Genomic DNA, 22,254 nt, shown 5'->3' with positions numbered 1-22,254 from the left:
TAGCTACAGGCACGGGCCACCATTCCAGACAGCCTGTATGTAAACTGGCAACCCTGTAGGGAAGGAATGCCTGAGATTCATGCCTATGCCTACTTCCAGAAAGCCTTCTCACTCCTGCTGCCATATTTTAATACACATTTCTAAAGTCAAATTCATGTCACATTCTGGCTCTGGTGCTGTACTTGGTCAACCACTGAAATTAAAAGGGCTAGCAAGATAAAATGTAGGAATCCTAAGGCACTATGACTTCTAGTGCTTCTTAAAAACTCTCAAATTCTGTGCCTGACTTACAAGGCAAATTTGAGTGGAGACCTGAGGACACATTACAAAGGGTTAAAGGATGAGAATTGGCTCATTTATTTTTATATTCAGAAATGTTGTTTGTTCATAAATACTACAATAATAAATATTAGCAATGTAACAATGTTTTTTCTTTTCTTTTCCTTTCTTTTTTTTTTTTTTTTTTCTTTTGGAGACAGGGTTTCACTCTGTTGTCCAGACTGGACTGGAGTGCAGTGGTGTGATCATAGCTTACTGTAGCCTTGAACTCTTGGGCTCAAGTGATAATCCCACATCAGCCTCCCAAGTAGCTGGGACTGCAGGTGTGTGCCACCAAGCCTGGCTATTTTTAAAAACAATTATTTGTAGAGACAGGATGCTGCCGTGTTGCCCAGGCTGATCTTGAACTCCTGGGCTCAAGCAATTGGTTCTACCTTAGCCTCCCAAAGTGCTGGGATTATAAGCATGAGCCACTGCGCTGGGCCAGCAGGGTTTTCTAAGTTCTTAAAGATCCCAGTTAGGAATAGGACTGAGGGTAGGGTAAGGAGAAAATGCAGAATGGCAATAGATAATCATTAGCAAGGGGATTCTTAACCCCCTAATTCCCCTATAACAAATGGGCCACAGTCCCACCATGAGCCAGGAAGATGACATTTATGTTTCTGCTCATAGGACATGTTTGAATATTTACTCAAAACACACTTAGGTTCTAGGACCACTATGGTAAACTGTTGGAATTTTTTAGAAGTCCTCTGTCTTAGAACATTTTGCTGGCTTCCCTTTTTATATTAAGTGATGTCTGTCATTCAGATAAGTTTGTCTGTATTCCCATAAGTCTTGACATCACAGAAGTGAATCAGCAGAAAACCATCATCTTTAACACATTTCCTATTCACTGACAGTGTACAACGACAAAAGCTTTCTCTCCCTTCTTAGGACAAAACATTTTATAGGAAGAAGAGAATCTTGGTAGAATCTCACTGTTCAAAATTAAGATAACAATGTACAGATTTGGTCCATTGCAGGAAAAGAAGCATTTCACCCAGAGGCGTGATGCTTTAACCCACAGTCAGACTTGTCAGTTGAGAAGAATCACATTTAGTGAGCCTTCCTCTGCAGGGGGATTCAAATCCTGGCTTCCCCACTTAATAGCTCTGTGATCTTCTGTAAGTTATTTAACCCTTCTGTTTTCTCATCTCTAAAATAAAAACAGTAATAGAAGCTACCTTGCAGCTTTCTAAGGAATTAATGATCTAGTCCATGTACGGTGCTTTAAGCACAGTGCCTGGCCTGTATAAACACTCCATGAATGTCACTACTGTTATTACGATTGGTCATTTGACTCCCACCAATGTGCCCTCTCACTGGCCCCTTTGTAGAAAAACACACTCTGCCCTTGGGTCAGGCCCCTTTAGATAATTTAACTGCATTCATTCTCAGGGTGACCAGGAGGGTTGGCAAGGGTAGCTGTCATATAACTGGGTTCATGGTATGTAAATATGTCTATAATTAGACTGCAGTGTTCTTAAGAAAGGAGTTCTCAAGTCATAGTTTGTGTATATCTTTTTAAAAAATCTGATTTGCACACATATTTAAATATTTAAGACCTTATAGACTATTGAAAGAAACAGTATTTTTTAAAGAAAAGCTTATTTGTTCATGAGGCGGTTTATTAGTAAGCATTTAGGAAATAGATTTAGTATGAAAGTAGTCTTCATCTCCTTGTCCTTTAATTAAATATTTACACTTTTCCAAACTAGTTAAATGAGACTTAAAATTAGATTTTAAGGCAAAAACAACTCACTGCCTTTAATATCACTATTTAAAATGCTAATTACATTGCAGATAAAAAGAATTAAAACTTTTGTAACTTAAAAATAAATGTAATTCCAGAGTCAATATCATATAAATAGGTACCCATCTGGCCAACCTTAGGATTGCCAAATTTCTTCTCCCTCAATTGTTTCCTTGTTAAGAAGAGTTTAAACAGCTCCCTCTTGTGGTCTAAAAAGCCATTGGCAATCCAGAGTTAGGTCAGCTTCTTATCTGTCGTTTTATTCGCTGCGCATTTATTTACTACATTATATATTGTGTATTTGCTACAGTAGTGGAAGAGAAGAACAGTAACAGAAGACAGGGATGAATGTTGTTGCCTATGGGGTTAATATGGACACAGTCAGCTCTAATGTTTCATTCAAAGTGTCACTCTGGGATGGTGTTTATGCTGCTTGTAATTCAGGGACGGTATTTCTTAAAATGAAAGAATGAGCTTTGGTCAGAGCAGCTTATTAAGTGAATGTTTGCCTGCCTTGATTGGTTGAGCTGCAAGATGCTCAGAAATCCTGATACCCAATCTACCTATTTTCAGCTGAAAAGCTTCAGATCCGAAAAGGTGTAAATGAAAAGTCCCCTTCATTGACATCTCATTTACATGTTCAGGTAAACTTTGTCATAGTTCCTGAGACTCTGCTTTAATTTGCTCATTTTCTGAGCAGCCATTACATACATGACACTGTGCTAGATGCTGCAGATACAACGGCAAAAAAAAAGACCCGGCCCCACAGTGTCCACAGTCTAGCGGGAAGACAAGCATTAGACAGTTACTCTAACAGTTGTGTTGGTAAATGCAATAAATGTTGGTGTTAGGTGTGGCAATCACTGCCAGTGAAAATAACAGGAAGATTTAATGTAGACAAGAACATTGGAGGTGGCCTCTCTGAGAAATGACAGAGCAGGAATTTGCCAGGTCAAGGGAGAGTGGGAAACTAAGTAGAAAAAAAATCACATATACCAACATTGAGGACAGGGAAAAGCTTGACTCTTGGGAGGAACTGGAAGAACAAAATGGAGCTGCAGAGGTGCCCAGAGAGGGCGGGGGACGGTGTCAGGCACAAGCCAGTTCACACAGGGCTTCGCAGACCGCATGCAGGCCGAGGGAACTATCCTAAATGCACTGGGAACTCATGACATGTTTCAAATATGTGAATAACCTGGTATACTCTGCTTTTTTGTAACTGTCCTGCCAGCTGCATGTGTAGACAGGAGGAGAGGGAAGCAGGAATGGAAGTGAGGACATGGATCAAAAGACAAAGCAGCCTTCAAGCAGGAAGTACTGCCAGTGGAGGGAGCGAGACTTTAGACAGATTTGAAGATGACATTGACAGGATTTGGTCATGAGATAAAAGAAGGGGTGAAGGAAAAGGAGGTTTAAAGATGAATTCCAACACAGCAAAGACCATGAACTATCTTTGACGACAGACAAAAGAATATGGATCAATCTCACAACTGATGTTTAATTAAGAAGCCAGGCAAGACCAGGAGTGGTGGCTCACATCTGTAATCCAAGCACTTTGGGAGGCAAGGTGGGCAGATCACTTGAGCCTGGGAGTTCAAGACCGGCCTGGGCAACATGGCAAAACCCCATCTCTACAAAAAACACAGAAGATGAGTCGGGCATGGTGGTACACACCTGTAATCCCAGCTACTCAGGAGGCTGAGGCAGGAGGATTGCTTGAGCCCAGGAGGCAGATGCTGCCAGTTAGTAGCGAGTGCACTGCTGCACTACGGCCTGGGTGACAGAGTGAGACCTTGTCTCAAAAAAAAAAAAAAAATCATAGAGGAATGCATCCTGTAGTTTCCACTGCCTCCCTTCTGAGAAGCTGCCAGGTACCCAGTCAGGGGTCTCTTTTGTACCAGTCTGCCTTCCAAAATCACAGCAAGGAGAACAAACATGAAAAAATCAGGGCCTAAGGTTTGAGTAGTAAGAGACAACCAACCAATGAAGAAATTTATGGTTAGTACCTTGGTTGTTCAAGGAACTGCTTAAACTCTCTCTGAGCAGGAGAGAAAGGGAATGTCCATTTCTAAGCATTCTATTCAAAGTAACATAACCTGAGCATTCTGGCCAACAGATTAAGGGAAGTAAAAAATCAGAATTCATATTTTTTTTCCATAGAGATGCTTAGTGTGAATATATGTGGAAAAAACCTATGCCACACAAAACCATAAAAAATATTACTTTGAATTTCCTGCTTATTTCATGCCCATTGTATCACAAAGTTTTCAGTCACTGGTATGAAATAAAAATAGATTTTTGTGGCCCCAAAGCAGAAAGCATGTTCTGGTTAGGAAAAGAAACACCAGCCTCTAAAATTGTCTGAGAGTTAGAATGAGTTTGAATAAGGAGCCCACGCCTTTCAGCCGAGAAAAACCACATTTGAATGTGGGAGATCATCTGAGGACATTATTGGAGAATTTCCCATAGAAGCATCTGACACAAAGCAGAGAAGAAAACATAATTTCCATATGAAACAGGAAACAAAATATGAGGAAGAGAACCAAGAGTTAAGAGTGCACTTAGGTGGCTTAATTTGGTAATTCATTTCAAAGAAAGACGAAAGGAAAGTGTTTAAACAGAATTGCTTTATCTGTTCTGACAGCTCCCAGCCTGAATCAGAAATCTTTACCATCTCAATCCCATAAAGGGGAAAAAATTCTCTTCTTTAGGGCAAGAAAGAAATGTTTTCCCATTTGCTTTAGATGGGGTATTGAGTTGACCATTTCAGATTTTGTTACGTTTGTCTCATTCTTCATAATTAGTCTTCAGAAAGAAAAGAAAAACAAGACTGAATCCTCAAAGAGAAGATAGAAAGATTCCACAAGTCCAAGAGAGACAAATAAAATCATGACCCCATTTTACTTATAGCATTTAACATCACAAGCTTGAATCTGTTGTGCAATTGCTGGTTTCCAAGCAGAATCCGAGAAGAGCAGATGTGAGACGGAGCGGACACAGTGATGAGCATCCCTTTCAGGAAGGCAGGCCTTCAGCTGCTGGGGGTGCTGGCAGCACTCTGGGAATCATTTTCCGTCTAAAAGAGCCAAATCACTCAAGGTCACCCCCTCTTTCTGGGGGCAGCCTGTGTCTGACGACTGGTCAAAGTGTGGTATCAAAGTCCAGCCCCTGCCACTTGAGAAAATTCAAAAAGGGCTTCAGTTTCAGCATTCCCCATAGGGTCAGCTGAGGCCTTTGCCAAGACATCATTACCACCCAACTTTTCCCTTGCACTCTCTTGCTGCCTTTCCTGCATACCCACAGGTGTAAATCCAAAGAATCCTCCTGGATAAACTTCCTGCCTACTGGCTTCCATCTCAGAGTCCACTTTCCAGGGAACATTACCTGAGACACTACCAAACTGGGGTACTTTGTTTGTTTTCCTAAATGTAGAGGTGAGGGCTGAGTGCAGTGATTCATGCCTGTAATCCCAGCACTTTGGGAGGCTGAGGTGGGTGGATCACTTGAGGTCAGAAATTCGAGACCAGCCTGGACAACATGGTGAAACCCCGTCTCTATCAAAACACGAAAATTAGCTGGACATGATGGTGAGCTCCTGTAATTCCAGCTACTAGGGAGGCTGAGGCAGGAGAATTGCTTGAACCCAGGAGGCGGAGGTTGCAGTGAGCCAACATCATGCCACTGTACTCCAGTGTGGACAACAGAGCAAGACTCCATCTCAAAATAAATAAATAAATAAATAAATAAATAAATAAATAAATAAATAAAATATAGAGGTGAGGGATGGGAGAGTCTTAGTTCTGACTTCTAATCATCGTTTATCTTTCTTTTCTTTAGGGAATTTGAAGGGGTGAAATTACAAAAGGTTCCAGTTAGGAACATTCAGAATCAATGTCAAGTGATTACAAACCAAGGCAATCCTCAGGCTATAAATTAATCTCTATAAAAATAATCTCTATAAAAAATCCTCAGGCTAAAAATATCTCTATAAAAATTTTTAAAAATTGAAGAATATGATGCTGCCAACCTTCCTGAAATTCTCTCTTTCTCTTGCTACTGGACACTGAATTCTTCTGGCTCTCCTGCACCCTCTATGACCATCCTTTTCCTTGTGCCTTTTATTGTATTTATTAATGCATAGTGAATAGCTGAAATGTGTGCAGAAATCGGTGAAAACATTAACTGTGATATAGAGCTATTAAAATTTTTCCTTTTTCCGCATTTCTACAATGATGAAAATAAAAGAAGATGTAAGTAAAGCATTCACTTAATAAACAGCTATATAGTGAACACATTCTACATACCATAGATGATTTAGAGTTAGAAAAAGAAAAAAGGATAAGAGACATTCCTGCCTTTAAGCAGCTTAACATCTGGTGCAGAGTCTCAACCCTATCAAATCCAACATTTCTTTTTAAAACAAACACTTTGTAATGCCCCCATTACAATTTTGATATAAAATTCATAGGTATTATATAAAAATTAAAAAAAATAGAGCCCTAATTCTAGCATAAAACATAAACAAAAAGAAAGCAAATTTGCTCCTGTGACCTGTTTCTACTCCTAACACTCAGACACCAAATGGGTGTATTTCTTCCACACCAACAATCAATTCTCCAACTCTCCCCATAATTGCCTGATGGGTTCTTCTTGTCTGCTGCACAAACAAAACCACTTCACCGAAACCATGGGCTTTCAGTAAAGAAAGAATTTAATGAACGCAAGGCCGATCATGTGGGAGAACTGGAGTTATGATTCAATCCGTCTCCCCGAGGCCCATAGGTTAGGGTGGGCAGGGAACTAGGGAATGAGTGCTGCTGATTGGTTAAGGATGCAGTGCAGGGTTGTGGAAAACAGTCCTTGTGTGCTGAGTCCACCTCTGGGTGGGGGACTACAGGACCAGTTGAGTCATGAGTCATGAGTCTGGGTAGGGTCAGTCTGAAAAACACCTCCAAAGACCAATCTGATGTTTATAGGAACAATTGAGGAAAGTCACAAATCTCGTGACTTTGTAATACCCCCATTACAATTTTGATATAAAATTCATAGGGAATATAATTACTTAAAATTCTAAAAACCAGTATAATGCCTTAATACTGGTATAAAACATAAAAAGAAAGTATGTTTGCTACTATGATCTACAATATGACTCCTGAGTAGTAAGGATTATAGAAGGCATGCCCACATTTTAGCAGAATTCAAGCCCCTTCCATAATCTTAACCTTGTGGCTTTTCATTACATCTTGTGGCTTTTCATTACTTTACAAAAGCAGTTTTAGTCCCTGAACAAGGAGAGGATCAGTTTTAGGGAGGGACTGTTATTATCCTTGCCTTAAAATTAAACTATAAATACATCCCATGGTTAGCTTAGTTTATACCCAGGAATGAGTGAAGACAGCCAGCCTGTGAGGCTAGAAGCAAGAAGGAATCAGCCATGTCAGATTTCACTCATTGTTATAATCTTTGCAAAGGTGATTTCATCCTGACATCAACTGGGTTTCTAACAATTCAAGTCAATGTCTACCCGAACTACCCAGACTAGGTGCGGATCTCACAGGTTAAGAACGGTATCCCACAAGACTGCCTTGACTTCAAATGCCAATCACAAGACTAGGCCATCCATACTTCTGACTGACTGGCTATAAAATTGGGGGATTCCCACAATGCTCTCCTCAGGTTCAATAATTTGCTAGAATGGCTCAGAAAACACTTTACTTACATTTACTAGTTTATTATAAACAATATTATAAAGAATACAGATGAACAGCCAGATGGAGGGATGCATAGGGCAAGGTATGGGGTGGGGTACATGGAGCTTCCGTCCCCTCTGGGGGCACCACCCTCCCAGCACCTTAATGTGTTCACCAACCAGGAAGCTCTCTGAACTCTGTGATTTAGGGTTTTTATGGAGGTTTCATTTCATAGGCATGATTGATCAAATCATTGGCCATTGGTGATCAGCTCAATATCCAGCTCTTCTCCTTTCCCCAGAGGGATATGTATGGGCCAAGGAGGGTTTGAAAGTTCTAACCCTGTAATCATGCCTTTGTCTTTCTGGCAACCAGCTCCCATCCTGAAGCTAACGTATTAGTCCGTTCTCACACTACTATAAAGATTCTGCCTGAGACTGGGTAATTTATAAGAAAAAGAGGTTTAATTGACTCACATTTCTGTATGGCTGGGAGGCCTCAGGAAACTTACAATCATGGCAGAAGGCAAAGAGGAAGCAAGATATGTCTTACATGGTGACAGGAGAGAGACAGAGAGTGAAGGGGGAGCTGCCAAACACTTTTAAGCCATCAGATCTTGTGAGAACTCACTCACTATCATGAGAATAGCATGGGGGAACCCACCCCATGATCCAATCACCTCCCACGAAGGCCCTCCCTCAACACAACATCTGGAGATGACAATTCAAGATGAGATTTGGGTGGGGACACAGAGCCAAACCATATCAGCTACCGAAAGGTCACCAGCTAACAGTCATCTTATTAGCATACAAAATATACTCTTATCATTCCAGAGAGTCCAAGGCTCTTTGAAGCTCTTGTTTTAGAAACCAGGGACTAAGACCAAATATTATAACCAAAGATGCTCCTATCACTCCTATCACCAGGGAAATTACAAGGGGTTTAAGGAACTCTAGGTTAGGAATCAGGGATAAAAACCAAATATATATTTCTTATTATATAAAAATATCACAAAGTTGTAATTTTTTAACATGTAATTCAATATGTAGATGCTACAGAAATAATCAGATGCATAGTAGCAACCTCCAATCATTGTAACAACCAAAAGCTTCCAGCAAATTTCTAAAATGCTAACAGGAGCTGTTCTGCCTTCATTGAAAACCACTAGTCTAATAATTAAGAATAGGGAAGGTGAAGGCTCAGTTCCCAAGACAGCCACCCTCCAGCCAGACACCAGTCAAAAGTCTGGGCCTCTGGGACTTCTCACCCAATGGCTTCAAGTTGGAGTTCCCATGACCCCTTCTTTAGGTTCGAATAATTTTCTGGAGTGGCTCACAGAACTCAGGGAAACGTTTAATGTTTAGTGGTTTATTATAAAGGATATTGTGAAAGATACAGATAAAGAAACGCATGGGGCAAGGTATGGAGTATGCATGCACAGGGCTTCCGTGCCCTTCCTGGTCGTGTCACCCTCCAGGAACCTCCACATGTCCAGCTATCCAGAAGCTCCCTGAACCTAGTCCTCTTGGGTTTATATGGAAGCTTCGCGGCTTCAATATTACTTCCCTCAGGGTATGAGGCAGGACACTCTCTGGGGAGGTTTTTAAGACCCACAATCAGAAAGTTGGGGAAAGATTAGAGTTCTGCCTTGAGGCAGGTGAAGGATTCTGAAAGATTCAGAAAGATTCTGTCCCCTGAGGCCTGACACATCCAACATTATAACAAAAGACTGTAACAAGGGCTGAGGGAGTTATGAGCCAAGAACCATGGACAATACAGATCATAACCACAGACCACCACCTGGTTTTCAATCATGGATACTGTACATCAAAAAATATGTACATAGTCATTACTAATGAGTCCACTCCATCATCTTGTATGAATGCCTCCCAGGCTGAGGCCACTCAGGTTTGCAGGCTTCCTTTTAATTTTGTCAGGTTCCAAAAGCAGAAGTGGTCTTGGCCAACCAATAGCTCCACCCTTTCAGGCATCTGGTATAATTGAGCTAAGAGACAATGTCATCTCTTGCCCTAAGCCTCTTTCAAAGTGTTAATATAATGTTTCATTTCCTTCCGTGTATACCCCATTTATTCATCCCTTTACCCTCTGCTATTATTTCTCCTTTCCTTCATTAATACTTAAACTTTTCTACCTTGGAAGGGACATTAGAATCACCACTCTGCTGGTCTAGATTGCAGGCAGCAATGCTAGTCTAGCAAGTAGCTCCTCCTCAGTCCACTCCCATTCAGATAGAGTAAGGTTACAAGGGAAGCCTTAAAATCTCATTAGAAAGGTTTTTATTAACCCAGTAAAATGTGGCTTACTTTCCAATCAGACTCTGGTATAGCATCACGTGACAGCAGATCCTGAAGGAAATGAAAATATTTTACTCCCAAATATATTTCTTGGCCAGGTGCAGTGGCTCATGCCTGTAATCCTAGCACTTTGGGAGGCTGAGGTGGGCGTATCACAAGGTCAGGAGTTCAAGACCAGCGTGGCCAACATGGTGAAACCCCATCTCTACTAAAAATACAAAAAAAATTAGTTAGGCATGGTGGTGGGGACCTGTAATCCCAGCTACTTGGGAGGCTGAGACAGGAGAATCACTTGAACCCGGGAGGCAGAGCTTGCAGCAAGCCGAGATCACGCCACTGCACTCCAGCATAGGCGACAGAGTGAGACTCTGTCTCAGAAAAAAAAATGTATATATATATATATTTCTTTGACATATTTTGAAATGTCTGCCACAGGGCCAATAGATTGAATTAGCCCTGCAAAATCATCTTTCGTGGGGGAAATTTGCATTTTAGAGAATCTCTATTAATGCAGACTGGACTTCTCTTTCCAAGCCTCTCTATGGATCTAGGAGAGATAAACTGAAAGCCTGACAACTTTAAGGTCTGAAAAGACATTTACCATTTATTTTCTCTGAAGGCTGCTTCACCTGAAGCCTTCTCTGAAGGCTGCTTCCTAGACGAACCTAGGAGGCTTCATCTAAATAACAAGAACCTTGGCCTCCACAACCCTCCTTATCTTAAGCATTTCTTTCTACTGACTTCACATCTTTAGACAAAGCTTTAACTCTTTCAAACAATCGTCAATCAGAAAATCTTTGAATCCACCTATGACCTGTAAACAATCTCTCCTTCAAGATATTCTGCCTCTTTAGGCTGAACCAATGTGCACCTTCCATGTATTGAGTTATGATTTTACCCGCAATTCCTGTCTCCCTAAAATGTACAAAACCAAACTGTAATTCAATTGCCTTGGGCAGACTTTCTCAGAACCTCTTGAGACTGTTCCCTGGGCCATGGTCACTCATATTGGCTCAGAATAAACCTGTTTATAATATTTTAAGAGTCTAGTTTTTCCATTAACAACTGTATTTGGATATAAGGCCTTTAAAGAGGTAATTACATTAAAATGGGTTGGTAAGTGTGGGCCACAGTCCAATATTACTGTTATTCTTATAAGAAGAGGAGATTAAGGCCAGGCGTAGTGGCTCATGCCTGTAATCTCAGCACTTGCGGAGGCCAAGATGGGTGGATCACTTGAGGTCAGAAGTTCAAGACCAGCCTGGCCAACATGGTGAAACCCCATCTCTACTAAAAATACAAAAATTTTCCAGGCAAGGTGGTGTGCATCTGTAATCCCAGCCACTTGGGAGGCTGAGGCAGGAGAATTGCTTAAACCCAGGAAGTGGAGGCTGCAGTGAGCCAAGGTTGTGCCACTGCACTCCAGCCTCGGCAACAGAGTGAGACTCTGTCCCACTAAAAATTAAAAAAAGAAGAAGAAGAAAAAGAGGAGATTAAGACACAGAGAACACAGACAGAAGGATGACCATGTGAGGACACAATGAGAATGTAACATCTGAAAGCCAAGGAGAAAGGCCTCAAAAGAAACCAAACCTGCTGACGACTTGTTCTTGGACTTCCAGCCTCTAAAATTGTGAGAAAATAAATTTCTGCTGCTTAAGCCACCCAGTCTGTGGTACTTTGTTATGGCAACCCTAGCCAAATAACATATACTCTGAGATGGGTGTTGGGAGGTCCCAGCAGCTCTGGATCTGCTAAATCAGGACTGTTAAATCTGAAAAGAAAAAAAAATAAAAGGACTGAGAAGGAGCACTTGAGGGGAAGGAGAGGAGTAGGAAGGTGAAGAGCCTTTGTGGTTAAGGAATTGCGTGGCCTGCTCATTTAATTTAGCATTGTGTTCAACATTTGAAAAAGCAAGGCACAATCCTCATAGAGTAGTCACTGTTAACAATAATGTCTGTGTCGAGGCAGTAAAAGAGAGCAATTGTGAGCAAAAGCCCAATTCCTAATTGCATTCTCAAAATGTAGTGTGTGTAAAAATACACAAAAGAAATTATGCAAGTAAATGTCTAATATTTGCATGGTTAGCAAAAGACTGCTCCCAAGAAAATGAGAGTGGGGATGGGCAATGAGGTACACTTATTGTGTAAATTAATAAGAATCCATCTGTTAGGACTTTTTTTTTTTTTTTTTTTTGAGACAGTCTCGCTCTGTCACCCAGGCTGGAGTGCAGTGGCACAATCTCGGATCACTGCAACCTCCGCCTCCTCGGTGCAAGTGATTCTCCTGCCTCGTTCTCACAAGTAGCTGGGATTACAGGCATCTGCCACCACACCCTTGTATTTTAAGTCGAGATAGGGTTTCACCATGTTGGCCAGGCTGGTTTTAAACTCCTGACCTCAGATGATCCACCCGCCTCAGCCTCCCAAAGTGCTGGGATTACAGGCATGTGTAAAGACATTTTTAATTTCTGCATTCTGTTCTACCACATGTTCATTTTGATGCATTAGTCTGATGTTACTCCAGCCCATTAGATTGTCACTGCATTCTGCATATTTTCACCATCATTGCTGGTTCACAATAGATCTGAGTTTAACAATTAAGAGCTTTCTTTCTTGCAGTCAGCTTTGGTGTATTCCTCGTTCCTTGTGACAGTACTATTGACATGATAGCCATATTTACCCTAGTATGTAAAAAACCCATACCAGCCACATGCTAAAGGGAGGAATTAAGAAGTGAGTGGAGTATCCCTTCTCACAGTTGAAATTGCATATGAGCAAGAAGGATGTGAGTACTATATGAGCTGAAAGAAGAAAATATTTGCTCCATTGTTCTACTTTCTTACAGTAGCAATTAAATATTTATTAAGCTTTTATTATGTTCTGGTTTCTGCTAAACACTGCAGAAATACCAAAGAAATGATCACCTATCTGCAAAGATGAGGCTAGTATATATGAAGTAATTATTTAGCGCAAATGAGTGGTAAACTTGAAGATGTTGATCATAGGTCTGCCACGACTGAGGCAATCAATCCTTAAGCACTAAGAGCCAGCCCATCCATTCACCAAGGAACATGTGAGAGAAGCATGGCCAGGTCTCTTCACGCTTATCTAACATTGAGATGGCACCTGCTCAAGTATATTACATCATCAGCAAGCACAGGGGCTTCAGTCCTTGCTCCAGTGCTATCTTGGTTTTCCTGAGGATATCCGTGTCAGCATTTTTCATGATTTTATTAATGAGTAATATTGCACATGGAGAGCAAGAAAGGTAGCTTTGAGACAGCATCCACAAGAAAGAATTCCAAACCCCGAGTAGAACGGCAAGAAGTAAATAGCTCCCCAGCCTGGTTTCTGGTTTCCATGGATGAAACCAAAATATGTTTAAAACCTAGACATTCAGGAAACAACTTTGCAGACAAGGAAGGAGGAAAAAAAAGAAAAAAACAGCTAGCAAGAAAAGAAATGCAAGCAAGAGGCCCAAGGAGACTTCCTCCGAGTCAACAGATTTAATGAGATCTCTTGTATTTGTATGACTAGCCTTGCTAGCTTTTGCATACTGATAGGTCCTATCAGATTATAGCTCAGGTTAAACACATTCCTATTATTCCTCTTACAATACAGGGCTTGGTCCCATGAAGAGTCCCCCTTAAGTATTTCTGAGAGTCCTAGGAGATGGCTCCTATGTGCACAAAACAGGCCTCTCATGTTCTTCCATTTCACTTACTCTCATGGGCACTAGTTGCCTTACCAACAGTATTGGTGCTAGTCTCTGTCTCTCCATGAAATCTGCACTGTCTCCTGAGGTTCCCAAAGACAGAAACCCTGGAGGTTCTAAAGCCTGGTGCAGAGCATTTGTATTAGTCCGTTTTCATGCTGCTCATAAAGACATACCAGAGACTGGGAAGAAAAAGAGGTTTAATTGGACTTACAGTTCCACATGGCTGGGGAGGCCTCAGAATCATGGCAGGAGGAGAAAGGCACTTCTTACATCGTGGCAGCAAGAGAAAATGAGAGAAAGAAGCAAAAGTGGAAACCCCTGATAAACCCATCAGATCTCGTGAGACTTATTCGCTATCACGAGATAGCACGGGAGAGACCAGTCCCCATAATTCAATTACCTCCCCCTGGATCCCTCACAGAACATGCGGGAATTCTGGGAGATACAATTCAAGTTAAGATTTGAGTGGGGGCACAACCAAACCATATCAATGTTCTTTTCCTTTCTCTGGGTCATACTTTTTCTATTAGGAATAAACACAGTGCCCCCATGTCCCTGGGTCTCACAGAGTCCCTCCTGCAGCCCCTCTTCTTACCTGGCTCAGAAAGGAGTTCATCCAAGTGGGCTGCAGAAACACTTAGGAGTATTAATAGCTGGTGCTTATGTAGCACATATGTGCCATGTGTATGCTAAGTAGATTACATAAATTAACTCAAAACACCCCTGAGAGGCATTGAGCTACTAACATCCCCATTTTGGAAATGAAATTTGGGTACAGGAGATTAAGCAACTTGTCTGAAGTTGCCACCAGCTGCTATGTGGTAGAACTGGGACGTGACCCCAGGCCCTCTGGCCGTAGAATCTGTGCACTGAAACGCTATTGCTTAACAAATATCAATTCATCCCTTGGCATTCCTATTTTTCCCTCAGACCCTCTCCCCTCCACCAACAACATGTACACAGAAACGACTCTCTTCCAGTCAAATACCCAGTAAGAATAAATTTCTTGGTGTACTGATTCTAGCTGAGACCTTTATTAAACAGGCATCTTCCAAAGTTTATTTTTCCTAGCAAAAAAAAAATTTTTTTTTGAGACAGAGTATCACTCTGTCGTTCAGACTGCAGTGGTGCAGTCATAGCTCACTACAGCCTCAAACTCCTGGGCTCAAGCAATCCTCCCGCCTAAGTCTCCTGAGTAGCTGGGACTACAGACACACACCATTATGCCAGGCTAATTTTTAAAATTTTTGTAGAGATGGGGTTCTCGCTTTGTGGCCCAGGCTAATCTCAAACTCCTGGGCTATTCTTCCACTTCAGCCTTCCAAAGTGCTGGGATTACAGGTGTGAGGCACTGTGCCCAACCTCAGTGCAATTTAAAAACAATTCTCTTGAGCCCCAAACATCATGCATTCAGCCATTAACATCCGCTTATAACTTGATTTATATGTCAGATTTCCTAGCTCTTCTCTTAGCACTAGTTATCATAAAAGGGCAGAAAAGTCCAAAATAGGGGCCACTATGCAGAATGTACAAACTGTGGCAGGACTCTACAGTGGGGACTCATGGGAGGCAGTGGGAAGCGGCAATAAGGCACAGAGGAGGGGAAAGGCAGACAGGTGACAAAACAAACATCCCAGTTTATTTTCTACATGTGGCCAAGGGACCAGTTGCTGTTATGATGCTATAGCCAAACCTGATTTTTTATTACCCCAAGTCCCTGGGCATTAAAAATAAACAAGTCTGGCTGGGCATGGTGGCTCACGCCTGTAATCCCAGCACTTTGGGAGGCTGACGGGGATGGATCATGAGATCAGGAGTTCGAGAAAAGCTTGGCCAAGATGGTGAAACCTCGTCTCTACTAAAAATACAAAAACTAGCCAGGTGTGGTGGCACATGCCTGTAATCCCAGCTACTCGGGAGGCAGGAGAATCACTTGAACCCAGGAGGTGGAGGTAGAAGTGAGCCGACATCACACCACTGCACTCCAGGCTGGGCAACAGAGCAAGACTCTGTCTCAAAAAAAAAAAAAAAAAAAAAAAAAAAACCACAGAAAAAAACAAAAAGAAAACAAGTCTACTTGGTTCCTATCTTCCCCAGCCATCAAAATGCATCTTTCTCTTCCTAAGACAATTCCAAGGAATGCTTAAGTGAGAGTTCATAATTTCACATGTAATAATTTGCAAGCACCAGTCCAAATGGATCTCAGGTGCAGCTTCTATAAATGGTAAACTCTCAAGGCTTGCCAGCTGCAGGTGTGACCTGTAAGCAAACCAATTATAAGAGCAATTCATTCTGTGAAAGATACTGCGCGATGACTTCTCTGAAAATATCCCATGGATTAAAAGGGGTTCTGTTTGTGCAGAGGCACAACTAACAATTGCATCCCAATAGAAACATTAAAAACAAACAATCTAATGGAGATTTGAAAGAATCAGAACTCTCCTGAGAGCCTGGTAAATCCAGGTGCATACTCTCAGCTTGTGCTGTGGGGCCCAAGAAGAAAAACTGGGCAGTAACTCAGGTTGGCAGTTTTGCAGGGGGAGATGAGAGGCCTCTAGAGGGAGAGAAGCAGAGATGATGACCAGCAGAAGCATCCACATCTGTGCAGCAATCAAAACAGTTGGATGGGGTCGGGTGCAGTGGCTCACACCTGTAATCCCAGCACTTTGGAAGGCCAAGGCAGGTGGATCACATGAGGCCAAGAGTTAGAGACCAGCCTGGCCAACATAGCGAAACCTCATCTCTACTAAAAATACAAAAATTAGCTGGATGTGGTGGTGTGCACCTGTAATCACAGCTACTCAAGCTAACCAAGGCTGTGGCATGAGATTTGCTTGAACCCAGGAGACGGAGGTTGTGGTGAGCCAAGATCACGCCACTGTACTCCAGCCTGGGCAGCAGAGAAAGACTCTGTCTCAAAAAACAAAACAAAACAAAAAAAAAGCTGGATGGGAGTGAGCTGATGGCTACGTGGCAGGGTCCCCTTTGTGCCAGGAGCAGGTCATCATTTCATGACCTCTGCTTCCCTTTGATAGCTTTTATTCCTCTCCCTACAAACACTTCTACCTCTGCCTGGCATTCCAGGCATTCCTGCCTGCTGTCCAACAGGCCAGAATCCGCAGACACTAAATCAACCTCATGACACCATTGCATTAACAGTGGGGCTCCTGAGATGAAATGAGGAGACAACGTTGTTTTCTCACTTGGCCATTCGAATCCATCTTTTGGGCTGGTTCTTCCTCTACTGTTCAGATAAAAACTAAGATGAATCACTTAGCTCTTAGTCACTGTCAAATAACAAAAAGTCTTCCGATGATGTCATCATTAAAAATTAGTCTCGGTTCAGTGATGAATATGTCCAGTCTAGTGCAATAAGTAAAACTGTAATCTTCATTAAAAGTTAAAGTCTTCCCTCTCAGCTAAGGTCTGCACAGGAACAGGAGGCTTGTGGCTTCTCTCTCTCATTTCTGGCCTTCCACTCCCACAACTGGACACCCCCTCACTTAGGTGCATCTGGTTCCCAGGGACCGAATTCTCCAAAAATCCTCTTCAGCCGTTCTAATTGATGCCAGACACTTTTATGCCTTTCATGTGGGCAATGAATTAAGAGTTGCAAAACTGGATTTGACCCCCTAAATCATTGATTCATTCAACCAATTCATTAAAATATCCATTTGACTTTTTGATTTAATAATTATTTATTAAATATCTGCTGTATGCTGAACACTGTGCTAGATACTGCAAGAAGACACACTCCCTACCATCCAAAAAATTTCCCCGTAGTTCAGATGAGAAAAGATCTACACAATTAGACCACAAGACCATGTATGCTAAGGGCCTTGTTGTTCGTGAGGACGTAAGTGCTACAATAAATCAGCGAAGGAAACTGTCCTTTCCATTGGGGAGTATTGGAGATGACTTTACGAAGAAGTGGGATTTGGTTTTTTGTTTTTGTTTTGTTTTGTTTTTTTGAGATGGTGTCTTGCTCTGTCACCCAGGCTGGAGTGCAGTGGCTCGATCTCGGCTCGCTGCAACCTCCACCTCCAGGATTCAAGTGATGCTCCTGCCTCAGCCTCCTGAGTAGCTGAGATTACAGGCACCCACCACCACACCAGGCTAATTTTTGTTTTTATAGTAGAGACAGGGTTTTGCCCTGTTGGCCGGACTGGTCTCGAACTCCTGACCTCAGGTAATCCGTCCACCTTGGCCTCCCAAAGTGCTGAGATTACAGAGGTGAGCAACTGCACCCGGCCTGGAAGGGGGATTTGAACTTGAATCTTAAAGGCTGTGTAATAATAGCTCAATCGATGTTTTACATGCATATTATTACTTAATCTCTGTAACAACTTTATGAGGTAGGGACTATTATCTGCAGTTACACATAAGAAAATTGAAGCATAGCAATATCAAGTAACACGCCCAAGTTCACATAAGTGGGAGGTGAAGTATCAGAGATTCAAGTCTAGAGCACAGGAGAATTTTCCAGAATGAGAGGTAGAGGTGGAAAGTGTTATAAACCGGGAAACAAAGGGAAGAAAGATACAAAATGCTCATGGTGTGGATTAACATGACATCCCATTTTGACATAAGGGAATAATCTCAGGAGGCCTGTTCCTGCTTAACAGGCAGATGGAAGATGACTTGAAGAATTAGATGAGGCAGTTTGGACTCAGTCATCTCCAAAGTGAGCAGCCATTAAGCACCTTTCACAAAAGAGCACGTCCGGTAGGTGCTGCTTCCATCTATCTTCTCCCACTTCCCCTAGTGCTAACTGCATGACATTTTCTTAAGCTCAACCCTGTCTTCATTTCACCTCTTTATTTCTTTATTTTGGAAGCAGAATTTGATCTGACAACTCCTATATGAGGAGAGTCTCTATCTGCACAGTTCATTTTTGTTACTTTCCTTTTCCATAATTCAGATAAATAAAAATGCCCATCAAAAGTCTCCAGTAGGGGGCTGGGCACAGTGGCTCACACCTGTAATCCCAGCACTTTTGGGAGGCTGAGGCAGGTGGATCACTTGAGCCCAGGAGTTCGAGACTAGCCTGGCCAACATGGTGAAACCCAGTCTCTACTAAAAATACAAAAATTAGCCAGGCATGGTGGTGTGTCCCTGTAATCCCAGCTACTCAGGAGGCTGAGGCAGGAGAATCGCTTGAAGCCGGGAGGCAGAGGTCGCAGTGAGCCGAGACTGATAGCACCACCGCACTCCAGCCTGAGCGACAGAGCAAAGACTCTGTCTCAAAAAAAAAAAAAAGGCTTCCCAATAGGGAAGCCTGCTTGAGTTTAATCTTTTAGTTTGTTTGGGGGCTGGGTGCAAAAAGTGAGACGTCTGAGAGAGGAGGAAGAGTAGCCAATATTAAGGGATAAAATAGCTGGATGACCTGGAGGGATAGAGCTGTCAAAATGGAAGAAAAATTCATTTATGTGCTCAGGAAAGACAGTAGCTTATGATTTTCAGTGGGCCTTAGGAACTGTAATCTAAACTGCCATTTAGCCACAAGGATGCCTTTTTATTTATTTTTTAAATTGCAAATTGCCTATTGCTATGATTCATAGAGTGATGTCCTTATACAATGATGAAAACTAATGGTTTTTCTTCAAAAATCAACTTCAAAGTGCTGCTCCTTCATCTCTCCTGTATCACCATTTCCCCTCCAAGCCAATGTCTACCCATATATGCTTTTCATCCCGAAAAATAGTCAAATGCATCACTAAGATTTGGGTATCTGATAATTCCCCCCAACTCCAATGTATTTGACTAGACTCCCTGACTACTACTTTTTTTTTTTCTAAATTAGAAAGAAACGAACAAAACAACAAACAACAAGTGTGAGACAGCTGGAGAGAGAATGAGTTAAAACTTCAAAACTCGAGTGTGCAGGCTGTTCCTGGGTCTGGCCCTGTCATTGTAATTCCTGTAGGGGTTCCTATAACTTCTCCTGTGAGTGAAGTACAAGAGGGAATTCTGAAAGCATTAGACACAAACTACTTGATATTTTTCCATGTGGTTTTCACCACTTCTTAGAGTAGGTATGGTCTCAAATTTTGGATTCTTTCTTTAGGCTTTTTTTTTTAAAAATAACCTTTGAAACCCTGTTTGTGATTTCTAAAAAGAGCAGCAAATGTTTCAAGGAAAAAAGGAAAAAAAAAAGGTACATGAGAGGCCAATCTAGGAGATTTACAGTGAGGAGCTGATAAGTTCTGTAAAAGTTGTGTTCAGTTCTGTTTCACCTGTGAGTTCCTGTACTTTTTTCTTTTTGTAATCACAATTATTATCCTGTAGCCACATGATAGGAAATGCTGTTATAGATGAAACAAAGACAGGCAGCATCTGGGCCACAGATTAGATAATAATGAAATTCTTTGTGGTTGACAAGAGAAAAATAATGGGTAATACAAAACTATAATCATATTTTTCATGCATTAGCTACCTATAAATTGCATACCCTGAATATAAGCTGTTGCTGTGAAACTTTAAATGTTTAAGATTTAAAAAATGAACAAATCAGAGCTTATCATTTCAAGTCTCAATTTTGTGCTTTTCCCACAGAAATATACTCTAGGTTTCCAGAAAGTTCTCTAGAATTTTTGTTAATGGACGTCCAAATGGTACCTGAGTTACCTGCCCTGGCTTCTTTTTTTTCTTTGAGACGGAGTTTCATTCTTTTTGTCGTGGCTGGAGTGCAGTGGCGCTATCTCAGTTCACTGCAATCTCCTTCTCTGAGGTTCAAGGGATCCTTCTGCCTCAGCCTCCCCAGTAGCTGGGATCACAGGCGCGTACCACTAACGCCCGGCTAATCTTTGTATTTTTTGGTTGAGACGGGGGTTTCACCATGTTGGCCAGGCTGTTCTCGAACTCCTGACCTGAAGTCAGGAGTTCAGCATTCCTCCCGCCTCGGCATTCCAAAGAGCTGGGATTGTAGGCATGAGCCATCGTGCCCGGCCACCCTGGCTTCTTTTTTCACGTTTATAAATAGGCGTGGCCCATTGAAGACTGCACAGATACAACTGTGTACCAGAAAGTATGACTGCAGAATTTTCTTTTCCAGAAACTGCAGTGGAGCCCTCCTGTGGCTAATTTAATCCAGCCAATTTTCCCTGATCTAAGCAGAAAAACGTATAAAGAAGCAGCTGTAGCTGCCGCCGTCGCCTGAGGGGAGCGAGAAGAGGCCGCGGCGACCAGGGAGAAAACGCGGAGTCGCCGCCAGAGAGCCGCCCGCCCACCCGTTCGCCCGTCCCCTTGCCCCATTCACAATGCAGCCTGCTTTTGCAAAGTGGTACGATCGAAGGGACTGTGTCTTCACTGAATCTTCTGTTGAAGACAATAAGGATGTTAATGTAAATTTTGAAAAATCCAAACTTACATTCAGTTGTCTTGGAGGAAGTGATAATTTTAAGCATTTAAATGAAATTGATCTTTTTTACTCTATTGATCCAAATGATTCCAAGCATAAAAGAACGGACAGATCAATTTTATGTTGTTAACGAAAAGGAGAATCTGGCCAGTCATGGCCAAGGTTAACAAAAGAAAGGGCAAAGCTTAGCTGGCTTAGTGTGGACTTCAATCATTGGAAAGACTGGGAAGATGGTTCAGATGAAGACAGGTCTAATTTTGATCGTTTCTCCGAGATGATGAACAACATGGGTGGGGATGAGGATGTAGATTCACCAGAAGTAGATGAAGCAGATGATGATTCACAAGACAGTGATGATGAAAAAATGCCAGATCTGGAGTAAGAAATATTTCATCACCTGGATTTTGAGAAAGAAAATAACTTCTCTGCGAGATTTCATAATTGAGAGAATTCCTCAGTTGATAGCCCTAAAGGCAGATGCTGTATTTGCCTACTTTAACCCATTTTTCAACCTGTTTTTTTTTTTTAAAGGCTTCACTAAGGGTTTATATGTACCATTGTATGGGGTAATTTGAAGTCAGCTAAGGCAATAACCTTATGCATGAACATTTCCCAGACTTTCATGAAGCTGTTGAGGTCCTAGGCAATTGATGCAGCAGTTGTGGTAAATAAAAACATCTCACCTAAGTCTCCTTTTCTTCATAACATAGATACTGACATGATAGGAAGCTCTGGGCTTAGGTAAAGAGAACAAAATTTTAGTTTATAGGGGAGAGAATGACATTACTCCCCATATCACAGAGAATGCACACCCCCCTGTGATATTATTCGTAATATCCAGGGAGGGAGAGGGTGACATTAGTCTCCATATCGCAGGGTGAGTACATTCCCCTTGTGATATTGTTCAAAATATCCAGGGAGTGGGAGAGGATAACATTACTCCCTATATAGGAGGGGTGTGCACCCCCCTGTGATATTGTTTATAATATCCAGGAAGGGAGAGGATGACATTACTCTCAATATCACAGGGGATGTACCCCCCATCCCGTGATATTGTTCATAATATTCAGGGAGGGGGAAGATGATATTACTCCC

At 41.9% G+C, this 22,254-nt stretch overlaps 1 long non-coding RNA gene and 1 pseudogene across 2 annotated transcripts in view; one reads left to right on the top strand and one right to left on the bottom strand.

Moving 5' to 3' along the window:
* LOC129397645 (uncharacterized) overlaps positions 1 to 22,254 on the bottom strand; it is a 190,356-nt gene that overhangs the window by 135,787 nt on the left and 32,315 nt on the right. The gene's annotated exons all lie outside the window — the stretch shown is intronic.
* LOC100992102 (prostaglandin E synthase 3-like) lies at positions 21,059 to 21,912 on the top strand (annotated as a pseudogene).

Source organism: Pan paniscus, chromosome 3, assembly GCF_029289425.2.
Source record: "Pan paniscus chromosome 3, NHGRI_mPanPan1-v2.0_pri, whole genome shotgun sequence".
In the NCBI taxonomy this organism is placed as follows: Eukaryota; Metazoa; Chordata; class Mammalia; order Primates; family Hominidae; genus Pan; species Pan paniscus.
The sequence above is the reverse complement of the archived record's forward strand: the minus strand, read 5'-3'. Positions and strand labels throughout refer to the sequence as shown.